The sequence below is a fragment of the Hypanus sabinus genome, chromosome 4 (genome assembly GCF_030144855.1).
Source record: "Hypanus sabinus isolate sHypSab1 chromosome 4, sHypSab1.hap1, whole genome shotgun sequence".
Taxonomy (NCBI): domain Eukaryota; kingdom Metazoa; phylum Chordata; class Chondrichthyes; order Myliobatiformes; family Dasyatidae; genus Hypanus; species Hypanus sabinus.
This window is the reverse complement of record NC_082709.1, coordinates 177696865-177717906: the sequence shown is the minus strand read 5'-3', so window position 1 is coordinate 177717906 and position 21042 is coordinate 177696865.

Genomic DNA, 21042 nt, shown 5'->3' with positions numbered 1-21042 from the left:
GCTGTGATCACGTTGGATGACCAATTGTGACATCATGAAGATTCTGGCACAGGCAAACATAAAGCAGACATGAGAATCTTTAGAAGCATGGTTCTCTTCTGATAACTCTGTAAACAATTAAATTGAAATAGATGCTGAACTCGAACCTCTAAGAGCCAAAGAAACGCAAGCCAATAGAATTCAGAGATCTACTGAAAGGGTAGCTATTCAGAATAGAGGCAAATGAATGGGGGGCCTATGTAAACGCGAGCACTCCCAGCAAGAAACACCAACAACTGTGCACTGAGGGATGTCACCTTAACTGATGATGAAATGCCTATCAGCTAAAGGTCAAGCTTTGCAAACACTGCAATGTCAGATGTCTCAACCTGAGCTACCAATATTCTCCACCATCTTAAACATGGTTTCCTCCAACATACCAAGAGACAGGTGGATTAATTGATGAATTGGCTGCTATAACTCTCTCTAGGATAAAGGCAAATGGCAGAATCTGGGGGGTGGGAGGTGCTGTTTTTGATAAGAAGGTAGAAAATAAAGATATGCAGGATAAGTTGGAATAGATAGTTGATGTTTGGCATAGATTCGATAGGTAGAAGTGCAGATTTTTCTGATACACAGTATTTCTCTCTCATTCTATGAACTAGCATTTGAAGGCAAAAAACCTCAAAGCAACAATTAGCAAGACATGTATAAGCAATGCGAAACAAAAATAGATCTGAAGCACCAATTTTATGCTATTTTAAGATTCAAAAGTTTAGATTCTCCTTTGCCTGATTTACTTGAAAGCACCTACCACCAGGCTCAAGGACAGCCTGATAACGCTGTAAACAAACATATTGAAACAGACGTCATCTATGAACTCCTAAGAGCCAAAGAAACTAGTCAATAGAATTCAAAGAGCAACAGAAGGGGTAGCCAATCAAGGGAAGTTAATGCAGGGGGGACTCTATATAAAATCCCAGCAAGAAACACCAACAGCTGCGCACTGGGGATGTCACCTTGACTGATGATGAAGTGTCTGCATTTGTAAATTGGAGAACCGCCCTGCTAAATCTGTAACTTGTCAGCTTCGCTCATAGGAACTCTGAACTGATTCCATGACCTACAGACTCATTTAGAAAGGCTGCACACTCCCATTCTCAGTATTATTTACTTATTTGTTTGTTCTAATTTGCACATTTTGTCTTCCTTTACACATTGGCTGTTTCTCAGTCTTTGATTATGTATAGTTTTTAACAAATTCTATAGTATTTCATTATTTCCCTGTAAATAATGGAGTGCACGGTAGAATATCAGTTAGCACAATGCTATTACAGCCTGGGGCGTCGGAGTTCAGAGTTCAATTCCGACACCGTTTGTAAGAAGTTTGCATGTCCTTCCCATGATCGTGTGGGTTTTCTCTGGGCGCTCCAGTTTCTTCCCACAGTCCAAAAACATTCTAGTTAGTATGTTAATTGTTCATTGTAAATTGTCCCGTGATTAGGCTAGGGTTAAATAGATGGCAAATGAATGTGTGGAAAATGGAAGGATTTGGACATCGCATAGGCAGAAGGGATTAGTTTAGTTGGCCATTTGATTGCTAATTTAATTGGTTTGGCACAACATTGTGGGCTGAAGGGTCTGTAACTGAGCTGTACTATTCAATGTTCAATGTTTCATGTAACAGCGAGATGGAGCAGGTAGATTTTGTGGCCGACAGAGGTTAGGAGGTAAGTAGGCTAAGCTTAAGGGGAATCAAGGCCACTCTCAAACTTCTTCAGGGATCACATTGGATTGAAAAGATTTATGATGGCAGGACAGGGCAGGTAAGTTAAGAAATGTGAGAAAATTTGGAAGCAGAAGCTTCAGATTGATTAAAACACCGCATATCACTTCCAGGACGATTCTGAATGAATCATCACATATATTACCAAGGTAAGTACAGCACAAAAAGTGTCCATTTGGCTCGACTGCTGCATGTTATCCTTTATGCTCCACAAAAGGCTCTTCCCATTCATAAATAATTATCTAGCGTTCAAAGTTCAAAGTAAATTTATTATCAAACTATGTACGTGCTACCATATTCTACCTTGAGATTCATTTGCTTGCAAGCTTTTACAGGAAGGAATAGAATACAATAGAACTTTACGGAAAACTATATTTAAGCAGACAAAGACCAATGTGAAAAAGTTGGCAAAGTGTGCAAATGAAAATAATACTGACAGCATGAGTTTTATAGAGTACTTAGAAGGGAGTCTGTAGGTATTAGAATCAGTTTAGAGTAGTGGTGAATGAAGTTATCCATGCTGGCTCAGTTGTGGTCTAATAGCTGTTCCTGAACCTGGAAACTAATTTCTTGCCTTAAGAGTTACTGTGTAAATGTGTTGATGTTATCTAATGCAAATACACAGTACTGCATCTTCTAATCAGATTCTAGGTGAAGAAATGGTTTACTTGGGTATAATACTATCAACCTTTGGGTTGCGGGATGGAAATACATCTCTACCAAAAGAGGAGTAAGGTGCTCCTTTCCTCTGTTAGCTTACAGGTCACCCTTGGGTGAGGTGTAGCACCTGATCAAGGTCGTGTGAGGCCATGGGAGCAGGTGGTGGATGGCCATATGAGCAGCCAGCGCCTATCACAAGTTCTAGTTATTCTGCCATTGATTCCAGACAGACAATCTCTGAAGAGTATTGATAATAGTTGGGGTCACCCACCTTGTAAAGATACTGCCTAGAAGAAGGCAATAACAAACCACTTCTGTCGAAAAATTAGCCAAGAACAATCATGGTCATGGACAGCTGGAAGACCATGACTGACCACATCATATGACACAAGACATAATAATGATGTTGACTGTCAGTTCTAAGTGAGGCAACAACCATAGAGCAATACAGTAAAGATAGGTGTGATCGCTCCATTGTACCTCTCTCATAAAATTAGAAAGACTACAACAACAAGCTCCTCCGCTTATTAAGGGAAAGTTCTTCATCTGCCAATGCTTGGAAAAAGACCATGGGTATTCACCCTATCCACACCCCTAGTGATTTGACACACCTTTAGAAGGCCACCTGTCATTCTCCTACATTCCAATGAATAAAGTCCCAACCTGCTTAACTTCTGTTCATATCTTAGTCCATTGAATCATAGAACATAGAACATAGAATAGTACAGCACATTACAGGCCCTTCGGCCCATAATATTGAGCTGACCCTCAAACCCTGCCTTCCATATAACCCCCGCCACCTTAAATTCCTCCATAAATTCTTGTAAATTTCATCTGTTCTCTTTCTAGCTTGATTTACATTATATTCCTCCAGTTATGACACCCAATAGCTCCCGACAGAATAATTTATCCTATTTTTGGAGCTCTGAGAGCCCACTTAGTCAGGTAAAATACGTGATGTGATATCCCCTCCCCGCTGATGTGTTTTCTGTATAATTGTTCTGACAACAAACCCACAGATTAACAGAGGTCTACCAATTGTTTTCCTTCATGGTTTGCTGTTTATTCTTCCTCAAGCCAGTCTTTAGACGAAGGAGAATAGCAATTAACATTGATAGGATGGGGTGGGCATTGTCGTAACAAAGGCCAAGATGGTTCCTTGGGCAGGGCAAAGTGTTTGGTCTTATTCCGTGATATATAAGAAAATCAATAGAGTGTCTAGAATTAATGGTATTTAATTGTCAGCAAACTAAAAAAGAAAGCTCGTTTTTGAAGAAAGCAAAAAGTTAAGGAGCATTCTAATAATCTGACCTTTACCTATTCTGTGAATACTATGCATTACTGAAAGAGCTTTAATGGTATTGCGAAGATTTGGTGTTAAGTGGTTATCTGAATATTGATATAATATCAATCAAACCCAGGGCAATAAAATTATATAGCTTGGTCATGTTAATTTAGCATTAACCACCTTGTATGGAAAATCAGTAATGGAATTGTGTGTTTCCATCAAGGACATCTTCAAAAGATAATGCCTTAAGGAGAAGGCATCCATTATGAAAGATCCACCGCATCCAGGACATAATGTCTTCTCATTACTACCATCAGTGAGGAGGTACAGGAGCCTTAAGATGCACACTCAATCCTTGAGGAACAGCTTCCTTTCCACCTCCATTTGATTTCTGAACAAGCTATGAACTCACAAACACTACCTCAATGTATTGCTCTTATTGCACTGCGTATATATTTTCGTATTTTTTTTGTAATTTATTGCACCGTACTGCTGCCACAAAGCAACAAATTTCATCACATGCAGTACTGCGCAAAAGTCTTAGCCACATGCAAAAAAAATCTGTAAAGTGAAGATGCTTTCAAAAATAATGAAATGAAAAGTTTCTAAATGTGAAAAAAAATTCTGTAAAGAGCAGTAAACAGTAAAAAAACGGAATCAATTTGTTATGACTACCTCCTGCCTTTAAAACTGTAGCAATTCTCTTAGGTACACTGTTGTGCAGTTTTATAAGAAAATTGACTGGTAGGTAGTTCCAAGCATCTTGCAGAACTTGTCGCAGTTCTCTTGTCTCGCTTGCTTCTGTCTCTCCAAATAATCCCAGACAGTCTCAATAATGTTGAGATCAGGGCTCTATAGTGGCCATACCATCTGACACCATATAAAAAATCTAGGGTGCCCAAGACACTTACACAGTGCTGTGCATCAGTGATAATAAACCTGATTCTAATTTTGAGTTTATCTTTTTATTAAGAGCTTATACCGAGACTCATAAATGTTTACAACCTAGAAAATTTCATTCTTACTATGCTTCAGTTGGGAATATTGCTTGGGAAGATGCTGCTAGATTTGCGAAGTGGAATCATGTGCCTTGATCTACAGAAAAAAAATGTTTCTTCTATGTAACTCTCTGTCTTGTATTAAATCCCCCTTCCTGTATTGATAACCATATCCAGATTAGCTGGCCTGAGACTTGCTTTCCTTTATTTTAAAGGAAACCCAGATGTTTGTGTAAGATCGCTGTTCCTGCCAATAAAATACTGGTATAGTTGCATAAATGAACTGCAATGGTATCTCCTTGAACTTGTCACAGATACTGTTTTGCCTCTGAAAAGATTCATTTTTTTCTCTCTATTTAGGCAAAGCAAATATTGGATAAGTAGCAGATAAGAATAAAGCATGACGAATAAAAAGTGCCAATCACCCACTTAATGTCTTGAATTTCACAGAATACATTTCTTTCTAAGCAATTGACTAATCTAAATGATACATATTATGGAAGTAAAGCTCTTTTACGGACAATCACTTTAAATACTATGAAAGTGCAAGGATCAGGAAAAGGCCTGACAGAGACATGCACTTCCTGGTGATTTTAACAAATGTGATGACATGACTTCCAATTGATTTTCTCTTGAGTTTTCCTGGCATTCACCAGAAATACTAACTATTTTTAAAATTCATTCATGCCGAAGAAGTCAGTTTATTGTACATCTCTAACGACCTCCAGAAGATAGTGGTGAGCAACCTCGAACAGTGTATCATAAACACAAGAGATTCTGCAGATGCTGGAAATCCAGAGCAACACACACAAGTTGCTGGAGAAACACACCAGGTCAAGCAGCGTTTATAAAGTGAAATAGACAGTCAATGACCCGATGTCCTGATGAAGTGCCTGGGCCCAAAACATTGTTTGTTTGGTTCCTCTACTGCCAAAATGAATCCACACTCTGTTGGAAGGAGCAACACGTCATATTCTCTCTGGATAGCCTGCATTCTCATAGTGTAAACATCAATTTCTTTAACATATGGTAACATTTTTCCTTCCCACTTCTCACCCATTACCCATTCTGGCTCCCCTGTCAACCATTCTCTTTTCCTCACTTGCCAGTCACCATCCATTGATGCTCCTCATCCTTTTCTTTCTCCCATGGTCTACTCTCTTCTCCTATTAGGGCTTTTCTTCTGCGGCCCTTTACTTTTCCTACTTATCACCTCCCAGCTTCTCACTTCCTCCCCTCTCTCCCACCCACGCACCTTCCCCTCACCTGGCTTCACCTATCACTGGCCAGTTGTACTCCTTCCCCTCCACCCACTTTCCCATTCTGGTTTTCTCCCCCTTCCTTTCAAGCCTTGATAAAGGGTCTTGGACTGAAATGTTGACTCTGTACTGCTTTTCATTTATGCTGCCTGACCTACTGAGTTCATCAAGCATTTTGTATATGCTACTCTGGATTCTCAGCATCTGCTGAATTTCTTGTGTTTATAGATAGTGGAATGCTCTGAGAGTCAGGAGGTGATTTTTTCATTGCAAAGCACCAGGACTCTGATCTGCTTTAAGACAGCACAGTGGCCAGAGCTCGTGGAGTTGTTGCCTCATAGTCCCAGCTATAATTTCAATCCTAATCTCTGAGAGATGTCTGGGTGGAGTTTGCACATCTCTCTGTGACAATGCTGAGGCTTTTTAAGGTATTGATCAGATTGCACTTGGAGTATTGTGAGCAGTTTTGGGCTCCTTATCTCAAGAATGATGTGATGGCATTGGAGAGATTCCAGAGAAGGTTCAAGAGAGTGATCCCAGGAATGAAAGGATTAACATATGAGGATTGCTTTATCACTCTGGAGTTTAGAAGAATGAGGAGGTAATCTCATTGAAACCTTTCGAATATTGAAAGACCTAAACTTTTTTGCTTTTGTACTCTAGTCCTCTTGAAATGAATGCTAGCATTTCATTTGCCTTCCTTACCACCAACTCAAGCTTTTATTCCTTCTATCAAAGTGCATGATTGTACACTTCCCAACACTGTATTCCCTCTGCCACTTGGCCCATTCTCCTAAATTAAGTCTGTAGACTCCCTGCTTCCTGTACACTACTTGCTCCTCCACCTATTTTAGTATTGTTGGCAAAATTGGCTACAAAGCCTTCAATTCCATCATCCAAATCATCGACGTACAATATGAAAAGAAATGGTCCCAACATCAACCCCTGCAGCACACCACTGGCAACCAGCAGCCAACCAGAAAAGGCTAATTTTATTCCCACTCTTTGCCTCCTGGCAGTCAGCTAATCTTCTGCTCTTTCCTGTAATACCACGCAATATTTTCCTGTTAAAACAGCCTCACCTTGTCAAAGGCCTTCTGAAAATCCAAATAAACAACATCCACTGACTTTTCTTTGTCTTTCCTACCTGTTATTTCCTCAAAGAATTCCAACAGATTTGTCAGGCAAGATTTCCATTTTGGCCGACTTTCTCATGTGCTTCCAAGTATCCTGAAACCTCAACCTTAATAATAGACACCACCATCCTTCCAACCACTGAAGTCAGGCTAATTGGCTGATAAATTCCTTTCTTCTGCCTCCCTATGTTCTTAAAAGTGTGGAATGACATTTGCAATTTCCCAGTCCTCTGGAACCATTTCAGAATCTAGTGATTCTTGAAAGACCACTAATGGGTCCACAATCTCTTCAGCTACCTCTTTTAGTACCCTGGGATATAGTCCGTCTGGTCCAGGTGGCATCTACCTTCAGACTTTTCAGCTTTCGAAGCACCTTCCCCTTCATAATAGCAACTGCATTCACTTCTGCCCCCTGATATTCTCACATTTCTAGAATTCTGTTGGTGTCCTCCACAGTGAATACTATGCAGAATAGTTACTAAGTTCATCCGTATATCTTTTTTACCCCATTAGTATCTCTCCAGCATCATTTTCTTGTGATCCAATATCCACTCTCATCTCTCTTTATATATCTGAAAAAAATAGTGTGCTTGTTTATGTTATTGGCTAGCTTACCTTTATATTTCATCTTTTTTTCTCTTTATGGCTTTTTTAGTTGCCTTCTAGTAGTTCGCTGTTCTATCTATCTAAACGTGCTGGCTGTTCAGCCTATCTTTGCCTCTTTTCATCTTATCATAAAAAATTCGTAAGATATAGGAGCAGAATTATGCCATTTGGTGCATTGAGTCTGCTCTGCCCTTTCATTATGGCTGATCCAGTTTCCCTCTCAGACTAATTCTTCCCATATCCCTTCATGCCCTGACCAATCAAGAATCCATCAACCTCCACCTTAAATATGCATAAAGACTTGACCTCCACAGCCACCTATGGCAATGAATTCCACAGATTCACCTGCCTCTAGCTAAAATTCCTCCTTATCTCTGTTCTAAGTGGTTCTTGCATTTCTCTATCAAGTCAACTTTCATCTCCCTTCACTTTAAAGAGGAAAGCCCTAGCTTCCACAACATTTCAATAATCAGGTGACCAGAACTGAATGCAATACAGCAAGTGAGTTCTAGCCAGAGTTTTATCAGCTGCAACATTACCTCATGGTTCTTGAATTCAGTCCCCCAACTAATGAAGGCCAACACACCATATGCCTTATTTTCAGCTACCCTATCAACCTGCACGACAACTTTGAGGGATCTATCATGAGAGTATCTTCAGCATATGAACTGACACAGTTTGAGAGCCTCTTTAAATGAGAAATTAAAGAGGGATTTACTATTGAAACCCATCCCAAATGTCAATCTTAGTGATCATGAATTTTTATCCTTGCTCCCATTTGGAAGGAGGAAGATGGACAGCCATTTCATCAAAATGCAAATTCCCCATCTTCATATTCAAAGCCTCTGTATTCATTTTTCAATTTGGTAATAATGTTCATCCCTTCAGGTTGCTGAATGTGAAGCAAGGGACTAACTATTCCTTTGTGTGAATTTTCTGCAAATTTCAACAGCAGGCAAATTCCGTGCGGTGAATAAGCTTACAGATACTGCAATTGCTGAAGAGATTTCTATCAGCATTAGTGATCCTGCATCCTGAGCCAGGGAGAAATATTTCAATCACTTGCCATTAAATGGGGACAGGAAAGTCTCAAAATGACATCAGCAGCTTTGTGGATTCATACTGGAAGTGACCTGTTGCTAAGCACCTGAAATACTCGAATGTGCCATGCAGTAGGCTTCCTTAAAGAGACAAATCCTTGAAATCTGCTTGCCGTTGTAATTTGGAATCTGTTATGGTCAAGGATAATAGACGTGAAGATGCCCGGTTCGGATGAGTTTGGCATGATTCTTTTGACTGCATATCACAGCTACATAGGCTATGTGTTTCTCAAATAGTCACTGGTCAACCATGTAGACCTACAAAGTAAAAGCAGGAGTAAGGCACTCTGCCTCAAGTAAAAATTTAACTTGACATAGCCTGCTGCTTGCAGTGGACTTGCTTCCAACTGTTTATCAAGGATCTACCAACCACATCCTTAAAAATGCATTCAGTGGTCATTTTATTTCGGTACAATTGTACACCTGCTCATTATGCAAATATCTAATCAGCCAATCATGTGGCAGCTACTCAGTGCATAAAAGCAGGCAGACATGGTCAAGAGGTTCTTTTGTTGTTCAGACCATCAGTCAGAATGGGGAAGATATGTGATCTAAGTGCCAGGAGAGGTTGTTTGAGTATCTCAGAAACTGATGACCTCCTGGGATTTTCATACACAATAGACTCTAGTGCTTCCAGAAAATGGTGCAAGAAACAAAAATATCTAGTAAGTGGACATTCTAAGGGCAAAAATGTCTAGTTAATGAGAGCGATCAGTGATCAGTCTGGTTCATACTAAGAAAGTGCCAGTATCTCAAATAACCACATGATACAACAGTGGTGTGCAGAAGAGCACCTCTAAATGCATAGCATGCCAAACTTTGAAATGAATGCACTATTGCAGCAGAAAACTATAAGCATAGTGGTCACTTTCTTTGGTATAAGAGGTATTTAATGTTGTCACTTAGAATTCAGAGATTTTGTAGTCATTGCAGCAAAGTCCTTGCCTACTAACTGGGTTGCTTCTCCTCATTCCCCTCTTCCCTTTCCATTCGTGATCCTGATGGATGTTTTCATCCTGAAACATTGCCAGGAGAAATTCCGCAGGTGCCGGAACGCCAAAGCAATGCACACAAAATGCTGGATGAACTCAGCATGTCCAGGAGCATCTATGGAAATGAATAAGGAGTCAACATTTTGTGCTGAGACCCTTCTTCAAGATTGTCTAATTGACAGTTCCCTTCCTCCTTGAGAAACTGCTTAAGTTCCTGCCGATTCCAGCATCTGCAGTCTCTTCTGTCTCGATTAAACTGCTCCACTAAAACATCTTTTCAACATATGTTGATTTAAAGAAGTTTTCTACCACTCTCCAGCGGGAGTTCTGTGAGTGCCTTTCTCACTGCTCTACCTTTGTGGTTTTTACTGCTCTCCACCTCTTTAACCACATTCCTAAGAAGACTCACTACTACAGTAACATATCCTTCTTTGACCAGTGCTTGTCACCTCTTGCCACTCTCCTCCTTTGTGTACTGCTCATTTCTCCTCTTCACTCTCAATAGTGATCTGAAACCTTGACAGTTCCTTCTCGCCCCACCCAGATGCAGCTCAATGCTCTGAGTTCCTCCAGCAGATTTCTTGTTGCTTAGATTCCCAGCATCTGCTGTCTCTTGTGTGCTTGTTGCTTCTTGTTTACCTGCAGGAAAGTGATCCAAAAGTTGAAAGAAAATTCAAACAGCAGCTTATTGTCATAAACAAATATATACACACATGTGTACAATGAAACGAAAAACTTGCCCTCAGCATCACAGGTGCAAGCAGATAAGCAGTTTTTGCAGGAAAACATAAATTATACACACTAGAGATTCTGCAGATGCTGGGAATCCAGAACTACACACACAAAATGCTGGAGGAACTTATCAAGTCAGACAGCATAGATGAAAATGAACAGTCAACATTTCAAGCTGAGAACCTTCATCAGGACTGGAACAGAAAGGGGAAGAAGCCAGAATTAAAGAGTGGAGGGTGCGGTAGGTGTACAAATTAGAAAGTGATAGGTGAAGACAAGTGGGTGGGGGAAGATAGATGAATTAAGAACTGGGAGGTGATAGGTGGAAAAGGTAAAGTGGTGAAGAAGAAGGGATCTGATAGGAGAGGAGAGTGGACCGTGGGAGTAAGAGAAGGAGGGTGGGCACCAACAGGAGGTGAGAGGTAGGTGAGAAGAGAAAAGGTAAGAGGGGAGCCAGAGGGGGGAATAGAAAAAGAGGGATGGGGGAAGCGGAAATTTTACTGGAAGTTGAAGAAATCGATGTTCAAGCCTTCAGGTTGAAGGACACCCAGATGGGATATGATGTGTTCCTCCTCCAACCTGAGGTGGCCTCATCCTCAGACTGTGTTGGTATTTGATACAAATCAATACACTTTACTGTATAGCATAAACAAAAGAAATTCTGCAGATGCTGGAAATTCAACACAAAAGGCTGGAGGAGCTCAGCAGGTCAGGCAACATCCATAGAAGTGAATAAACAGTCAACATATGCTGAGACCCTTTTTCATGACTGAGGAGGAACTTGAGGGTTGCCCTCTGTTCTCAGCAAAGTAGAGGTCAGTCTGCCACAGTACAACAGCAACCCCTTTGTCTGCAGGTTTGACAGTAAGGTTGGGATTGGTGTGGAGAGAGTTGGAGGGCAGTGCATTCGGATAGAGTAAGTACTGAAGAGGAGTGAGGAGTGCTGAAGTCGAGCTTCTTGATGTCTCATTGGCAATTGGAGATGCAAAAGATATAGAGCAGGTAGAGAACCAGAGCAGGATATCCAAGAAGAGGAGGAGGGCTGGAGATGGGAGAAAGGGTCAGTCATCAGATTGGGGTGGTGTATCCTTGCCAAAGAAGTGGGCTCGGAGACAGAGGTGATGGGAGAAGATATGAGCATCGTGGCAGATGCAGAACTCACTGCGGAGGGAATATAAAAGGCCCTTGATGAGGAAAGAAAGTTCCTCCTCAGAGGGGGAAAGGTCATAAGGAATGATGAAGACATGGCAGGGATTAGAGCTGGGATCAGAGAGAGGGAGGAGAGTTGCTGGTGACAGATGAGGAGGAGATTTCAGGTGTTCAGAGAAGGTAGGTAAATTGTATACAAGTTCTACAAGAAAGGACATAACTAGAACAAGAAAGATACCAAAGACAATTTCACTGCAAACTGATCTAAATGGTCATGGTGATGCTAAACTGTAGTGCGTCGAGTTGTGTAGATTCATTCAAGAACCAAACGGTTCCTGTTGCCTTCCTGAGTCATTTGAGACTGTACAATGAAGGATAGGGCCTGCTTGCTTCTAATTGGAAGCTGCAGAGATCCATTGGACTGTGCATAGAGAAAGTTAGTAGATCCTAAGGTGTAATATTAACAGGGATGTCATGGTGTGAGATTTTAATTTCCCAAATATCAATTAGCATCTCCCTAGAACGAGGGGTTTAGATGCGGTGGAGTTTGTTAGGTGTGTTCAAGAAGGTTTCCTGACACAATATGTAGATAAGCCTACGAGAGGAGAAGCTGTACTTGATCTGGTATTGGGAAACCAACCTGGTCAGGTGTCAGATCTCTCAGTGGGAGAGCATTTTGGAGATAGTGTTCACAATTCTATCTCTTTTACCATAGCACTGGAGAGGGATGGGAACAGACAAGTTAGGAAAGTGTTTTACTGGAGTAAAGGGAAATATGAAGCTGTCACAAGGTGGGGACAAGGGTGCTGGGAGGGGACCCACATGCCGGACACAAACACGTCTTTCTTAGGTTCAATAAAATAGCGTTTATTACTCGCTACACAGAAAATTGGGAAATCAAGGAGGACAAAGAGGAACATGAACCTTGAACTAGGGGACAGTGGGAACATAGACAGCCGCGGACCTTGGACTTGGACAGTGGGAACATGGACTGTTGTGGCCCTTGTACTTGGACAGTGGGAACATGGACAGCCATGGACCTTGTACTTGGACAGTGGGAACATGGACAGCCATGGACCTTGGACAGTGGGAACATGGATCGTTGCAGCCGGGAACGTGGAACCTGGATAGTCGCAGACCCTGGACTAGGAGACTAGGACTTTGATTCACCGCAGCCAGAAAGGTGGACAGCAAAACACAGGACAGGAACATTGAGCCAGGACTCCTCCTTCAGATCAGGCATTGAGCTGGGACTTTTCTTCAAGAGGACAGACGTGGACAGGACTCTTCTTCAAGAGGACAGACGCAGACACAGGGCATGAACATTGAGCCAGAACTCCGCCTTCAACTCAGGCACCGAGCCAGGACTCTTCTTCGAGGGGTAGACACAGACAATGGGCATGAACGTCAAATCAGGACTCCGTCTTCAACTCAGCAGATTGACCTTGCCCGGACCCAATCTGGCTAAGGAAGACGAGTTGCTGGTACTCCGATGTGGGCTGGATAACTCTGGCTTGTGGTAGTGAAGGCGACTTGCTAAGGCTTCTTAACATTCTCGCCCCGAACAGCTAAAGCCGGGGGCTTATAAGCTGCCAGTTCGGGTCGAGAGTAGATCACCTTAACTGCCAGCTCAAGGGACACATGAAACGGAATTAGAAGGGAACAAGGAGTCAATGGTCCGGATCATAACGCAACCTAACTAAATTTAAAGGGGAACCGATCCGGACCATGACAGAAGCTATCAGGCAGGAACTTGGAAGCATAAATTTGAAACAGGTGTTCTCAGGGAAATGCATGGAAGCAATGTGGAAAATATTCAAGGGATATTTGTGTGGAGTTCTGCGTAGGTACGGACCAATGAAGCAGGGAAAGGATGGTACGGTACAGGAACCATGATGTACAAAGGCTGTTGTAAATCTAGTCAAGAGGAAAAGAAGAGCTTATGGAAGTTTCAAAAAATAAGTAATGATAGAGATCTAGAAGATTATAAGGCTAGCAGGAAGCTTAAGAATGAAATTAGGAGAGCCAGAAAGGGCCATAAGAGGGCCTTGGCGGACAGGATTAAGGAAAACCCCAAGGCATTCTACAAGTATGTGAAGAGCAAGAGGATAAGACATGAGAGAATAAGACCAATCAGTGTGACAGTGGAAAAGGGTGTATGGAATCGGAGAAGATAGCAGAGGTACTTAATGAGTACTTTGCTTCAGTATTCACTACAGAAAAGGATCTCGGTGATTGTAGGGATGAATTAGAGTGGATTGAAAAGCTTGAGCATATAGATATTAAGAAACAGGAAGCGCTGGAGCTTTCAGAAAGCATCAAGTTGGATAAATCTCTGGGAATGGACGAGATGGAGCCCAGGCTACTGTGGGAGGTGAGGGAGGAGATTGCTGAGCCTCTGGCAATGATCTTTGCATCATCAATAGGGACAGGAGAGGTTCCAGAGGGATTGGAGGGTTGCGGATGTTGTTCCCTTAGTCAAGAAAGGGAGTACAGGTAGCCCAGGAAATTATAGACCAGTGAGTTTCACTTAAGTGGTTGATAAGTTAGAGAAGATCCTGAGAGGCAGGATGTATGAACGTTTGGAGAGTCATAATATGATTAGGAATAGTCAGCATGGCTTTGTCAAGGCAGGATGTGTCTTACGATCCTGATTGAATTTTTTGAGGATGTGACTAAACACATTGATGAAGGTAGAGCAGTATATGCAGTGTATATGGATTTCAGCAAGGCATTTGACAAGGTACCCCATGCCAGGTTTATTGAGAAAGTAAGGAGGCATGGGATCCAAAGGGGCATTGCTTTGTGGATTCAGAACTGGCTCGCACACCGAAGGCAAAGTGTGGTTGTAGATGGGTCATATTCTGTATGGAGGTTGGTGACCAGTGGTGTGCCTCAGGGATCTGTTCTGGGACTCTTACTCTTTGTGATTTTTATAAATGACCTGATGAGTAAGTGGAGGGATGGGTTAGTAAATTTGCTGTTGACACAAATACTGGGGGTGTTGTCGATAGTGTGGAGGGCTGTCAGAGGTTACAACGGGACACTGATAGGATGCAAAACTGGGCTGAGAATTGGCAGATGGAGTTCAACCTAGATAAGTATAAAGTGGCTCATTTTGGTAGGTCAAATATGATGGCAGAATATAGTATTAATGGTAAGATCTTGGCAGTGTGGAGGATCAGAGGGATCTTGGGTTCTGAGTCCAGAGGACGCCCAAAGCAGCTGCGCAGATTGACTCTGTGGTTAAGAAGGCATATGGAGCATTGGCCTTCATCAGTCGTGGGATTGAATTTAGGAGCTGAGAGGTAATGTTGCAGCTACATAGGAGCCTGGTCAGACCCCACTTGGAGTACTTTGCTCAGTTCTGGTCGCCTCACTACAGGAAGGATGTGGAAACCATAGAAAGGGTGCAGGGGAGATTTACAAGGATGTTGCCTGGATTGGGGAGCATGCCTTATGAGAATAGGCTGAGGGAACTTGGCCTTCTTTCCTTGGAACGACAAAGGATGAGAAGTGACCTGATAGATGTGTATAAGATATTGAGAGGCATTGATTTTGTGGATAGTCAGAGGCTTTTTCCCAGGGCTGAAATGGCTAGCATGAGAGGGCACAGTTTTAAGGTGCTTGTAAGTAGGTACAGAGGAGATATCAGGGGTAAGTTTTTTTACTCAGAGTGGTGAATGCATGGAAGGGCTGGCGGTGGTGATGGAGGTGGATATGATAGGGTCTTTTAAGAGGCTCCTGGATAGGTACATGGAACTTAGAAAAATATAGGGCTATGGGTAACCCTAAGTAATTTCTAAAGTAAGGATATGTTCGGCACAGCTTTGTGGGCTGTAGGGCTTGTATTGTGCTGTAGGTTTTTTATGTTTCTACATTTCAATCCTAAGTGCTTCTTCCTCTTGCCAACCGCAAATAAACTGTATGTATGACTGGGTAATTGCATTTCTTTTGGGTGAACATACTGCTAACTCCTTCATCTGACTTCCAGCTTAATCCACTGGCTAAACAGAGAATAGTGACAAAGGTGGGGTAAGACAGTGAGGTAGAGAATGCATCATGATGCATTGAAGGACATGGCACTGAATTCTTGCAAGTAACGAGAGAGCAAGAAAAAATGATTGGCAAATAACTTGTCCAGTGGAATGGGAATATGGAGTTTTGTTGCCTATCACTGGGGATATATTGTTATTGCCATCTTAAAACTCCAAATCATTCCCCAGTCACATTTTATTTACTTGCGCTCAAAGTACAGCCGGGCCCCTGTCACCTGTGAAGAGTGCAAATATTATACAGAATTGACTAGTTAAGGATATTCACCATTTGATTAACTGTATATTTTCAAATACTTTCATAGTAAAATCAAATGCCATTCACAATACAGGTGTGAAAAGTCGATGGAAACTACAAGGTGCAAAAGTCTTAGGCACCCTGAAATTTTTTATATGGTTTTTGATGGTTTGGCCTCCACAGAGCCCTTATCTCAGCATTCTCGAGTCTGCCTGGGATTACTTGGAGAGACAGAAGCAAGCGACATGGCCAAAGTTTGCAGAATAACTCTGGCAAGTTTTCCAAGATGCTTGGAACAGCCTACCTGCTGATTTTCTTACAAAGCTGCACAGCAGTGTACCAAAGAGAGTTGATGCAGTTTGAAAGGCAGAGGGTGATCAAGCCAAATATTGATTTGATTTGTTTTTGTACTTTTTACAGCTTGAAAGGAGCATTTTTTTTATATTTAGAAAGGTTTTATTTCATTATTTCTGAAAGCATCTTAACTTTACAGACTTTTTTTTACATGTGCCTAATACTTTTGCACAGTTCTGTGTATGACTAGGGTACTTGCTTTGCCATAATCTCCACAAAATTCTTTCTGTTTCATGATTATTCTATCAAGATTATAGTTTGCATCAATTTATGTCTATATTGGTGCAGATGGATCCTGTGCAAATGATAACATTCGTACAGTGCATGCCTGATGCTGGGGAACCTGTTGTGAATAAAGCATACAAGTGCCCATCTAATTTCTCACTAGACACAATTTCTCCCAAAAGTAATTGCTAGAATGCACTAGCCTGAGTTAAACAGCTTTTAAGCACCATTTACTAACAAAAACAGATACACTAATAAATCCAATTTCTAGAGTTTTGTCTGATACTTGTTTAGAAAATGAATCTTGGCTTTTAGGGACCATGAGCAACTTGGCTGACAGCTCAGAAAGTTATTTGCCTAGGAAGGAAGTAATTGCTTCAGACACTTAAGGAAGATTGAAAGAAAGTGAAGGACATTTGATGACCCCCGTGTAGCCATGGTGCATAAAGAATCATCCGTATTTTGTGACAATAATAGGTTCATGCAAAGCGTTCAAGAGAAAATAAAAATGTTTTACATAGAAGTGATGATTGCATTGTGCAATGATAATTAAAATCCAGCAAGCGTCAAATCAGTTGATGAGCAGAACTATTTATCTTTTAGAGCACAATTTCTGGAGATATTAACCCATAAAAAAAATTATTGTCAGGCTGTAAGTTGGGTTTCAAAATTTGAGACATGTGCAGCAGCTAACCTTCGCCTATTTCCAAGAAGGAAATCTTTTCATTCTTGTTTAATTTTATTTGACAGAGAACTTTGTCATCTACAACTTACACTCAGTGGGATCTCCCCACCTTCTTATTCTGCTTTCTCCCTCCTTCCTTCTCAGTCCTGATGAAGGGTCTCGGCACAAAACATTGACTGTATATTCCCAACCATCGAAGTTGCCTGACTTACTGAGGTACTCCAGTACATTGTATGTGTTGCGCTGACTGCTTGTTCACGGTCTTCTGCCTCTGTAGCCCATCCACTTCAAAGTTTGATGTATTGCACTTTCAGAGATATTCTTCTGCACACCGCTGTTGTAACGCATGGTTATTTGAGTTACTGCCGCCCTCCTGTCATCTTGAACTAGTCTGGCCATTCTCTTCAGACCTCTCTCATTAATAAGGTGTTTTTGCCCACAGAACTGCTACATACTGAATGTTTTGTTTTTCTCGTATCATTCACTGTACACTCTGGAGACTGTTGTGCATGAAAATCCCAGGAGATCAGCAGTTTCTGAGCTACTCAAAGCACCCTGCCTGGCACCAACAATCATTCCAGGATCAAAATCGCTCAGGTCACATTTCTTCCCCATTTAGATGTTTGGTCTGAACAACAACAGAACCTTTTGACCATGTCTGCATGCTTTTATGCATTGAGTTGCTGACACATGATTGGCTGGTTAGATATTTACATTAACAAGCAGATGTACAGGTGTAACTAATAAAGTGCCCACTGAGTAGAACCCACGAGGTTCTGGAGGAACTCAGCAATCCAGGCAGAATCTATGGAAAAAAAAACACAGTCAATGTTTCGGGCCAAAACCCTTCAGCAGAAGTGGAGAAAAGAAGCTGAGGAGTAGATTTGAAAGGTAGGGGGAGGAGAGCGAGAAACACCGATCATGGAGGTGGAGGGATGAAGCAAAGGACTAGGAAGCTGATTGGTAAAAGAGATAGAAGGCCATGGAAGAATGGAAAAAGGGGGGAGGAGCATCAGAGGGAGCCAATAGGCAGGCAAGGAGTTAACGAGAGAGGGAAAAGGGGTTGGGAAATGGTGAAGGGAGGGGAGGCAATATTGGAAGTTTGAGAAATCGATATTCATACCATCATGTTGGAGGATACCCAAACGGAATATAAGTTGTTGTTCCTCCCACATTAGTTTGGCCTTATCACAACAGTGGAGGAGGCTATGGATAGACATATAGGAATGGGAATAGGAAGTGGAATTAAAATGTGTGGCCCCAACACCTTATATTCCATTTGGATAGCGTCCAACCTGATGGCATGAACATCAATTTCTCAAACCTCCCACCAGTTCACCATTTCCCATCCCCTTTGCCCTCTCTCATGCTATTTCCTTACTAGCCCATCATCTCCCTCTGGTGCTCCTCCCCCTCTCTTTCCTTTCTTCCATGGCCTTCTGTCTCTTTCACCAATCAACTTCCTAGCTCTTTACTTCAGCCCTCCTCCTCCAAGTTTCACCTATCACCTGGTGTTTCTCCCCCCCCAACACCTTCCCCCTCCTCAGCCTTTTCTCTCCAGTCCTGAGAAAGGGTTTCAGCCCAAAACGTTGACTGCTTTTCCTCCATAGATGCTGCCTGGCCTGCTGAGTTCCTCCAGCATTTTGTCTGTGGTGCTCAGATTTCCAGCACCTGCAGATTTTCTCTTGTAAGTGGTCATGGAGTGCATATTATGGTTTGTAGTTTCTTTTCAGTTAATCAATGGCATGATCACCAAGCTGTTATAAACTTTAAAGAAATATTAAATGGTTATTTCCTTTAGATAAACTTTTATTGGTTTTGACTATGCAACAAGAAATGGGACCAAAACTCTTGACCTGTGAAATTATAGAATGACATAGAACAGACGAGTGGGAACATTTGGCCTATTGGATCTATGCTTCATGTATGACAGGTCAATTCAACAACTAATTCATCTGCTGTTGCCCATCTGCCCCAAGGCCCAGCACGTTTCCCTTCTGTGATATAATTGTCTTTATTATTGCCTTGGGGTGCGCCCGCATTACTGGACCCATGCGCAGAGGGATGGCGACTCTCACTGTCATGGTGAGCGAAGGCAATAGCTCAACTCAGGAGTGGAGGAACAGCAGAAGTTCCATGAAGAGATAGAAACAAGACCTTAGACATAGGAATAACAAAAGAACATCGGAGGTACAACTGAGCTACACTGTGAGACAAATCATTCTACCAAACACACAGAAGGATTCCGCTCAGAGCGCAACGAGAGTCCCCTTTGAATATCATAGAACCTGGGAAGTACGTGCTGATCACAATTAACTTCACCAGCTTAAGCTCAAAGCACCTGAGCTTAACAACTTTAACAGTTAGGTGCATGCAACACCTTGGTTAAGATTTTACCGCTAATGTTGTAGGGTATTTCATTTAATGGCTTTCTGAAGAAGCAGTGTGTTCTGCTGGTAGCGTTTGGGTTACCGTTAAAGATAAGGCATTCCGATGTTCATGCTTGGGAATGTCATGTTATCCAGTCAGGATGATGGAATTGGGAGCAGGTGGAGAGATTTTGTGAAGGGCTCCAAGGTGTGTTGAGGTCTTTTCTCGGCGGGAGATGGAGAGCAATGAAACTTGAGAGAACCAGCTGAAAGATTCGATCCAATGGGAATGCACAGCTCGATGGAGTCCAACAGGGAAAATTCTACTGGAAATCAGTGAAGAGGAGTTGAGACCATTAATACATTGGACACATCAGCTTTTAGAAGATTTGAGCTCCAACCTGTACACATTTGAGTGTCCAGTTATGATGGGCCTCTTTTTTTCCTTTTTCCTTCTTTCTTCTTTAATAACGGTTGGTTAAGTTAACATTTATAAATATTACTTCCTTTATAAATGTCTGCAGTGCATGATCTGTTATTTCTTGCTGAGGGGCTATTGCATGGGGGCAGCATTTACACAGCATTCACACAGATCGGGGCTTGGGTGGGCAAGGCACCCCAGCATCCTGGGTTTGATGGGACCCAAGTCATATTGGCCCTAGATGTATGGAGCCTGAAATGGTGGTTTTCTCACCGCTGAGCCCAGTGTTTCTCAGCGAGGGCCTGATGAGCCGCATCTCTAGAGATGCTCAGAAGGTGAAGGAGTCGTCTGATGTGGAGGGTTTAATGAGTCCTTCAGCGAGGGCTGACGTTATTATGTCCCGACTGGATAAATGGCAAAGTGCACCGGCAAAGTTGAAGTGACTGTAGGCTGAGATGTTCTCGGGAGTGAAGCCCGAAGGAGAGGAGGAATATGAGAGTTAGGCACAGCGGATTGCTCAGATGCAGTGGCAGTTCTCTGATCATGTGAAAAGACAGCGACTCGCAGAGTCTAGAAGTCCAGCTGCTGAGGAGGTGACAGAGAACCCATTGGCCACTCCTGTGGGCTACAAGCAGATGCTAGAAAGCACGATGGAGCTCATAGTGGGGTTTAGGAGCATGTTCCTGGAGAAGGGGGAGAAGCTTTCTGCCTATATTTTTCAGCTAGTGAGACAGCTGCATTGCTTGCAGCATAAAGGAGCCATTCGACTGGCACACAGCCATGTGATGTGATTGCTTTAATGTCTCATAGGGCACTCCCCCTTCCCTCGTTTGTTGAACCGATCAGAGCAGTGACAGAGGAGGGAAGTGCGTTGGAGAAGCAGGAGGCCTCTTTCTGTAGGACACAGTCCTTGGTGGTAGCCTCTGTTGCAGAAGAGACCCATGATGTCACACAGGCAGGGGCTTTACAGGAGTCCGTGGAAGGTTTTAGATCCAAGGTATCTCAGTTGA